Genomic DNA, 9,611 nt, shown 5'->3' on the forward strand with positions numbered 1-9,611 from the left:
GGGGGACCGAGAACGTCATCGCCCTCGCGTACGAGGAGATCGCACCCAGTCTCGCTAACAAGTACCAGACGAACGCAGAGACGTCAGCAAGGCCTTTGATAAGGTCTGGCATGACGGTCTGAAATACAAACTAACACAACTACACCTGCCCACACACTTCGCACGCCTTCTATGCAGCTTCCTGGACTATCACAATACGCCTGGGGGCCTAGGTGGATCAGTTAGCAAAACTAGCACCATCTCATAAAGATAATGCAATACCACTATCTCTTAAACAGTTTAAAAAAATGTTTTTAGCCGACTTCGAGATTATGAGGGCCAGGTATGGACCACAGGAAACTGAAGAGAAATGGACATGGTACTATCTTGCATTTTGAAAGTATTGCAGGGACATCTGATTTGGGCAAACCATATAATCAGAGTCTATCTCGGAGAGCAGATTACTTTAACCAGGTTACATACAGGATATCAGTACACTAAACAATATGTACAGGATACAGTTTTGGAGGCAAAGCCAGTCTCATATCACCACTGCAAAATCTGCAAGGTGCCCAAGTCGCATAATCTTACACATTACTTTCTTTGTTGCTCGAAACTTCATCCTATCGATCAAACAGCACTGCCCAAAGACCAGCACTTATTGATTACATTAACTTTATGATAGACACTGGTCTTGTCTTTGATATGATTAGTGCTTTTTTTTTTTTTTTTTTTTTTTTTTTTTTGTAACAACTAGGTGATACGGGAATAATGCAAGCACAGTGGCACAGCCCGTCAGTACAACCAATGTTTGATTGACGACGCTCTACACAAACAGAAACAAAACCTGTTTGGATAGAAGCTATAGCATCTTTCCTTTGCTTTTTGCAGGACATGAACACTGTTCTGAAAATATTTTTTATCAATCAAATCATCACCGTCACTATTACAATCACCATAACCACCATCATAATCACCTTTTGTTTCTATATACTGCTTTCTCTTTGTCCAAATTTCGATACTGCTTATCTGTACTTACTTATTCCTCTCTTTACTTATATTTCTGTACTTCATCAGCTTCATTAACCTTTGCTAATTGCCCATCTGTTTATTATACTTTACTTTTCATCTCTTTTATTATTTCCTTTTTCGTTATTATCCCCTTTTCCCTTTGCCGGTTCAGCAGCTTCTCCTTTTCCTTCCGCCAAAATAGCCCTTTCTCATTCTCATTTTTTTATGCATAGTTTTGTGCGATTCTGGCTTTAAAAGGGGCGCTTCTTCCTCATATTTTCCTCCTCCTTCTCCTCCTCCTTCTTCTCCTTCATCTTTCCTATTTCTTTCTCGTATTCATCTTCGTCAGATTCTTGGTGAAAGAGGCTCTCATGTATTATAATATTATATATAGATATAAATAAAGAAAGAAATAGATAGATAAATAAATAACTAAATATATATATATATATATGTGTGCGTGGGTGTGTGTGTGTGTGTGTGTGTGTGTGTGTGTGTGTGTGTGTGTGTGTGTGTGTGTGTGTGTGTTTGTGTGTGTGTGTTTGTGTGTGTGTGTTTGTGTGTGTGTGTGTGTGTGTGTGTGTGTGTGTGTGTGTGTGTGTTTGTGTACATATATCATGTATGTATATATATGAATATATATATATGTTTATATACGTATACATATATGAATACATATATTTTATATATATACATATATATGAATGTGTGTACACACACACACACACACACACACCCACACACACATATATATATGTATATATATATTTATATATATATATATACACACACACATATGTATGTATAATTGTGACCCTCGCCACGATGGCCGAGTGGGTTAAGGCGCTAGAATCGAGTTCACGATCGTGGTGCACTGGTAAGACGCGTGACTTTGACTTCAAGGTCCCGCGTCCGGTCTCAGCCATGCCAAGTGGATAGTTTGGCTTCACGCAGATACGCAGTTATTGCAAAGCTTTTACTGATGGTTGTGTGGTTCGAGTACTGGACTCCGACCATCGTGGTCTCGAGTTCAATTCCCCGTCGCGGCGGTCGTAAAAATGCCTGCGCTCTGACTGTTGGTTCGAGTCCGAGAAAACGACATATTGAGAAGTCTAACGCAGGTGTCGGAGGGGAAGTCGCCGCCGTGGCATAAGTGCTAGCGCGCCGATCCGCGGTTGGTTAGGAAGGGCATCCAATCAGGCAAGGGTGACACTGCCATATAACTTCTCAATACAGAATTGAGAGAGGCCTATGTCCTGTAGTGGAATGAATGCCTGTTAATAAAAAAAAAAAAATGTATGTATATATATAAATAAATATTTACGTAACTATAGACCAAAGAAGTCCACAATCTGTGTTGAAAAATACACATCTGATATGACCTATTATTAGGCAGATATTTACCAGGTAATCAGATCAAATTAATAATGATAAAATATCATTGAGAATTACCCAAAACTGTCCCTAAACCTCGAGAGTGCCCTTTAAACAAGCGCATTTGCCAATCTCCACCTGATCTCCACCAACTGTTCCGGATCCAGACGCGCCGTACGGGAGCAGACGACGCGCCGGACCCTGTTCTTCGCAGCAAACCGCTCGCTTTTCACCCTCTTTTCGGCACCCGAAGGAAGCAATCATGTTCCGCATGGCCGCCCCTCGACTGGACGCGGCCGAGGAGAAGAGGAGAGCCCTGGAGGAGGATAAACTGGCCAGGAAGATCGTCTATTCGAACTTCGGGACCTTCGTCGTGACCATCATGCTCATCAAAGCAGGTGAGGCTCTTCCGGCCTTTTGGGGGATGCCCGGACGCTCGCGGTGGAAGGAGGCGGACTCTGCCGTCTCATGGAGCATAAGAACTGCTCATAAACAACGCGGGTACAGCAGGCCCGGCTTCATAGTTACTGCGAAATGACGGAGATACCCGCTGCGTGTCGCCCTCAGAGTCCAAGGCCTCAGTACCCTCGCCCGCGTCTCAACATTTCGTAACGCACGGAATTGGTACAAGTGTAGCCATCTATGCGTAAAAACAATCAAACAAGTAAAGTCACAGTGGGCATGGCATGCACGTAGATGCCATGCCCACTGTGACTTTACTTGTTTGATTTTTTTTACGCATAGAAGGCTACACTTGTACTAAGTCACCAGTTACAGTCCTGCCTGTTTCGGCCGTTTACCTTTTTCTTTCATTTACAAAAATATTTTGTTAACTTATTTTGCTGTTACTAATGTTTATAACATTATAGTAATTATAGTGTTTATAATAAAAATAACACCACCGATATTCATGGCACTAGTTTAAAAATACATTTTTCCTGCCAATTCAAATCAGGCAAGGTCGCAAGGTCTACTACTTGACTCCTTTGTGGCTAAGCACTAGCAGAGCCATCTATGGGCAGAGACATATCACAAAAATATAGGAAATGAGCACAGCATTTTCCCCATTTTTCATTCTTTTTCCCCTGCGGCATTGGGTTAATGTTCCTTTTCTGTAAATTGGCACGAAGGGCTAATAAAGGGGGGGTGGGGTACAGGGGGCTTGCCTCCTGTCTAGGGAATAAATAAAAGGCAGGAAAGGTTAGGCTTGGGATTTTGGGTTTGCATGATAGCCTGGTTATTGGACTGCCTCTGTAGGGTGCGTTGCTCTTGGTAACAAATACCTCACTCTCTGCTGTCCAAATATATGCCATAGAAACCCCCCATTGGTGCCAGCCTTGGCCCCTATAGCAGGGGAATCATGGAAGGGCCCTGGGAAACTGTTGGGCGAAATATGAATAATATGCACCAATTCAGTCACTGTATTGTCTAAAGCATGGCGCTGTGCCATCTTAGGGGGCATGGCTCAGCTGCCCTGCCCAGGAACACAAAGAATCCTCCACATATTCACAGCAGGGTAGAGGAATTGACTGATATGCAGGAGTGGGGGTTTGGGGGGAGTTTGCAGAATAATTCCAATGTATATGTGTACTAGAGAGTGTGAATCCATCATGATTGGTTATGCTAAGTATTGTGGATAATTAATTAGACATGTTCATCCTTACAGTATGGATGTGTTAAGCTAGGCAAATTAAAGGTACAAGAAATAGCCTGCAAACATTTATGCCACAAATAAAGGAAAAAGATCTTGACTGAGGTAAAGACAATGTTTATGGGGTTGTTGAGGGGTGGCATCACCAATCACTCCCCTTGGGTATTGCCCGGTTGTGGCTAATTAAATAGATTTTGTTATGAGGAGTTTCGTGGATGCTGCCTCTGATCTCTGGTTGTGAAAGCCTGCATTGATTGATCCACTTGGGATGGTTATTAGCATCTTTTTGCTAATCTATCGTTAGTGAAAACACTAGGGTAATCAAAGGAGCTGTAAAGTTAAGGCTCACTGGAGGTTGGAACTGCCATCCAAGTCATGCTGTGGGTTAAGGACTATCTTGAACAGCACATGTTCTATGAGGTTTATAAAGAATCTTGACCAATTACAAGCCATAAACACTCTTGAGCTGAGTTACTTTGAACTGAGTGCAGTGTAGAGCCTGTGGCTTACCAAGACCTTTTAGGGGAGATTCTTCACAGTATGGATGCATTCCCAACGGAATAAGTCCAACTCCTTCACAATGTTTATTTTGTAATTTAAGTTGCCATAAGTGGCTGGAGACTGTACAAGGGGAGGGTTGAAAGGGGACTCTACCCCAAACAACCCCTGGCTAACATTGTCTTCCCCTCGGCATGCAACCCAAGAGAGAGCTGAAAATTAGGAGCGCTTTGTGGACTTTGTGGCTCTGAATGGTGCTCTCCATGATGTTTGTCCTGTATCTGTGTCTGCAGATTATTTCTTGTACCATGGACTGCAACTTTATGTCCTCTTCAAGAATATTATCTTCAGTTAGCCGAAGCTTAACAAAAAGAATTTGGATGAGGGCTGGGTGATAGGAATCTGCTTGATCTCCACGGGAAAAGAAGGCTGGAATGTACCGTCCATGAGACATCAATGGATACTGGCACTGCTCATGAATGTACTCTAATGCTTGGTAATACCCTGTCTCATTAAGGAGACTCCATATTATATTTCCTGGTAGTTTATACTATGCAGTGACAGCAACAATAAGTAGTTTTTATTTATTTATCTTTATTAACCCCCCTAATCCCTTGCTCATTGTTGTGGGCATTCGTAGGAGACGGAGACTAGGGGATCGCCCCTGCCATGTTTGCATTCTACTCTTATCTATTCCAAATTGTCCTCCCAAGTTGTTACTTAACCTTTAGGATACAGCCCTTCCTATTGCTTAGTCTTCTTCATTGTCTACCCCTACCCCCTTATTACTACTCTTCATCCTTATTGTCCTCCTCCCAACAGTATTACCTCTCTCCATATCACCCCATCTTCCTTCTGCCCTTGTCCTTCTACTGCTTCCACCTCTGCAAATCCTGTAAGTACCCTTTTTGGCCCAGCCAAGTGGGATCATTTCTTTGTGATTCCCCTTACAGACCTGTACTCTGACAATAATACCCTTCTCTTCCAACAATGTTTCCAAAAACATGAAAGTTTCCTTTTGCAGTCCTAATCGTTTACACCGAGTCACAGTTGCATCTGAGTCACAAGCTCGTGCACTATCTACCCTGACTAACCTCACTGTCAAACTTATTTCTGCTCAACCTCACTCCTCCTTTACTACTTGTACTGGAACTGTTTCCATACCTCCAACTGATTGTCCTGTTTACAAGAAGGACTGGACAGACTGTGAAAATGACTTGCTTGCATGCATCGTCGACTATGATGCAGTGGCAGTCCGGTACTACCCTGTTCCTCCCAGAGGCCAATGTAAGCATTACACCAATATTGCCAAGATTAGCTTCCGTAGACATGACCTCCCCCACAAAGTTTATATTGGTGGAGTGTCCTTCCCTGTCTGACCATATCAACTTCCTGTCAAACAATGTTGCTCCACAGCCTGAATCCCTCTGTCTCTCCACCCTGATCATGACCATTCAAATTGCTCTGCTCAGTCATGCATGAGTCCCAATTGTAGTGGCTCCCATAATATGTTTTGTAGGAGCTTCCTTGCCTACAAGCTTGAATCTGAGGTAGCTTTTCTCAGGTTCAAACTAGGCCTCACTCTGTGTGAGGCCAGACAAGAAGCAAGCTGATGAGGTTTTTCTCTTTCTACCTATTCCAAAACTGTACTTTGCTCCCCTCCCATCTTCTCAAGAAGTCTCCGCATCTCCCCTAGTATCTCTTCCCTCTACCCCGAACCATCTCTACTACCTCTCTTCCCCATTCAAATTCCTTTTCCAGTCTAAATCCAAATACTCCAACCTCTACCTCTTCTCTGGTGCCTACCCCTCCCCCTCCTCCTTTTCACTCTACCTGTTGTACCAGACAATCTTCTACCACTTTCTCTCCTAAACCCAGTTCTCCCTCTACCCCTCTACTCCATGGACAGCTATTTCCTCCTCTCAGACCTTCCAACTTCCCTCCAGATATTCTTGAAGATATCCAAAATTTCATAAACATGACTCAAAAGAATGATCCACTCCCACATCCACCCTCTCATCCCTTCACTCTCTCTAGATTCAAAGTATTTGCCAATATCCATCCTCCTCCTCCTCCTCCTCCTCAAGTTCCCCCCTACCTCTCTTCCTCCCACTCACCCCATCCCCTCCTCCTCCATGTGCATCACCATTCCCTCTTCCTTCCCCGTTATCCTTACCACTCCCATATAGATGCTCACACGACTCTATTATGTCACAACCATATCTTTCTCCGGATTCCTCCCCACCTGATATTCTTACCAATACTTTACTACCTTCCCCTGTTCCCTTATTTCATTCTCTGGTTTCTTCTCCTATTTCTACTACTGTTTCTTGCCGTATTACCCTTTCATTGTTTCTTAATGGCTCTTTTGCAGTTTACCTCATACAGTGTTACTCTCCTTTCCTCAGACACCTGTTCTCCTTTTGATCTGATCACCTCATATCTTCAGCCCCATCCCCTTTTACAAATCTCCACTGTATTCCATTTGCTTCCCCTCTATACCCTTTTCACCACCATTCTACAATCTTTGACACCTAATGCATTTTATCCTGATTGTTAACTCCTCTCAACCCTTTTTGTCACAATACTTTACCGTAATGCTGTATGACCTTTGATATCCAGCACAGTTATTTCTTCTAACCATGAATCTTTTCATTTTTAAAAATCTCTATACACAATTTTCCACAACATGCTGCCCAGTAACAGCAGTATTTACTAAGTAGAAATATTGCTGGAGCTCTGTTCCTGAAGGTCTCCTGAGTCTCACTCCAATAGCTTTATGCACTTATAATTGAGTGGTTTATTTAAAATTTTCTAATGTGTCAACATATAACGTCATTAGGTGTTAGAATAATCCAAGATGGTTATTAGTATGAGGGTAGCTCATATTACCTAAACTAAGGCGAAAATCTATTTTGTTAAGTTACCCATGTAAGAGTAAGTTTTGTTTTATGTATGCCATGTAATGGCAAAGTTTTATATCTGAAATGTAAACAACCCTCTGTAGTGCCATGTAGGTCCTCCTCAATACATATAGTTAAGTGCAGCAATTCTGTTTTACTGATCCCCTCAATGAGTTATATATGCATTGGCAATTCAAACTTGCTTAATATACACAGGGAAGGTCTGCCATATCAACATTAGGCATATTCAAAATACAGTGATAGGGTGGGGCTTGGGGGCAAATCTCCCAAGTATATCATTATGATAAGGTATTGTGGCAAAAATGGTAAAATTTAGTTAATGACTAGGATAAGTGGACAAAAGAAGGGCGAAGAGAAGGAAAAGGAAAGTGGGAGAAGAAAAGAATAAGCAAAATTTGTTGAGGTGAGGGCCAAGATCCAAGGCAAGGGTGATCCTATAGATAGGTCCTCAGTATCCATCTCCTCAGTGCCCTCCCCCACACGATAACAACAAGCAAGGGATTAGGGGGGCACTTATGATAAGACATCCCTGTCACCAGCTACTTGGCAACACTTTTCCTCAGACAAATTTTTCATATGTATCAAGTGTATTATGAATAGTCCTTTATTACTCTTTATAGTAGTAGTTCTCAACCTACAGACACATCATCATCATCATCATCATCATCATCATCATCATCATCATCATCATCATCATCATCATCATCATCATCATCATCATCATCATCATCATCACCATCATCCATTTCTGTCAAAGTATATTTTGCTCTACCTAGTCATGTTTTCAGCCAGAAACTGTCCTGTTTTAGAATAGAAAGCTGTAATTTTAGGGGCAAGAATTCTACATCTGCTAAATCTTACATGACAGGCTTGGATGAGAGTTGTGATGGATTTGTCTCATGACACACAGGTTGAAGAAAAAGAAGATAATATTGCAAATATACCTTTTATGATAAATGGTAAAATTGTGACTTGTTACACTTCAATGCAGGCTATTACTAATGTTTTTTTCTCTTCTGTTTCAGCTCCATACCTTATAGAGAGATTTTCTTAATGAAGAGGAGCAGCAAGGAGAATTGGCTTACAGACCTTTTGATAAGAAATATATGTTGGGGCAGTACTGATTGTTTTTAAACAAACATACTTTTGTAATAAACAAATAAATAAGTAAATATATAAAAAAAAAAATCCATTATTTTTTCCTGAATTTTAATTTAGTATCATCAAATCATTGCATGTGGCTGTTTTCATTGCATTTTTACAAGTTTGTCTTTTAAACACGTGTAAAGTGAAGTATACCAACAAATCTGTTGTATATCAACTGTAGATTTTCTTCCCACAATATCATTTTGAAAGTCCACACTTGGAATTATATGAAATTATATGATGAAACATTATATTGATTCATTATAGAAAGGGCAATACAGAACATAATTATTATTTTTCTCTTTCTGAATCATTACTGTTTTTCTATCCATGTTAATGAAGTAAATACTTGCAATGAATAATAAAAAAAACTCGGAAAAGAAAGCAAAGATAACAAGGAACCATTAGAAATTTTGTCCCTGTCATAATTGGTGAATAATCACTTAAGAAATAAACATATTTCTGTATATGTTCATATTAATATGAAATTACTAGAAATTAAAATTTTGAAAAGGAAATATACAGTTTGTCAAATGTAACCACATAAAACTAAGTTACATTTTTTTTTAAAACTTCTTACATGAACTGGTACAGACAATGCTGTTCCCTGTATCTAGTAAAGAAGGAACAAATACTGCTTTAATGACATAACCTTTAACTGCATATATACAGGACTGATCACAGGGTAAGTTGGGGGTATTGAATTTATCATTGACAGTCTTCATGGATATAATGACATACCCATATGATTAAATAGTAACAATGAACTCAGAGGAAAGGAGAGGGAGAGAATGAATTTGATTTGATAAAATTTATTTACATAAGTATACATGCCTTGCAAAGAGCCAGGGTAAGATCCCAAAATATCTGTCCAAACTAGCAGTACTTCTGTGTAGAAGCATTCAAACTTATGTTCTACATGCCTGAAGGGCTGTGTAATTGTGCTTACATTATTCACATATAATATATAAGTGCTCTGGACTCCATTATAGACTTTAGAAGGTTTGTCCTCGTCTGGTGTCCCAGCA

The 9,611-nt window shown here is 40.6% G+C and overlaps 1 protein-coding gene and 1 long non-coding RNA gene across 2 annotated transcripts in view; one reads left to right on the forward strand and one right to left on the reverse strand.

Moving 5' to 3' along the window:
* Positions 1-2,197: 2,197 nt before the first annotated feature.
* Positions 2,198-8,625, forward strand: LOC125042324. Its single transcript, XR_007116340.1, has 2 exons — positions 2,198-2,762; positions 8,463-8,625. It is a non-coding gene; the product is annotated as an uncharacterized LOC125042324 (long non-coding RNA).
* Positions 8,626-9,379: 754 nt separating this feature from the next.
* Positions 9,380-9,611, reverse strand: part of LOC125042318 (quinone oxidoreductase-like protein 2 homolog) — a 24,485-nt gene continuing 24,253 nt past the window's right edge. Inside the window, exon 9 of the mRNA XM_047637852.1 lies at positions 9,380-9,611. This exon is cut by the window's right edge and continues 1,030 nt beyond it. The gene's annotated coding sequence lies outside the window, so the exon portion shown is untranslated.

This window comes from Penaeus chinensis, chromosome 3, assembly GCF_019202785.1.
Source record: "Penaeus chinensis breed Huanghai No. 1 chromosome 3, ASM1920278v2, whole genome shotgun sequence".
In the NCBI taxonomy this organism is placed as follows: domain Eukaryota; kingdom Metazoa; phylum Arthropoda; class Malacostraca; order Decapoda; family Penaeidae; genus Penaeus; species Penaeus chinensis.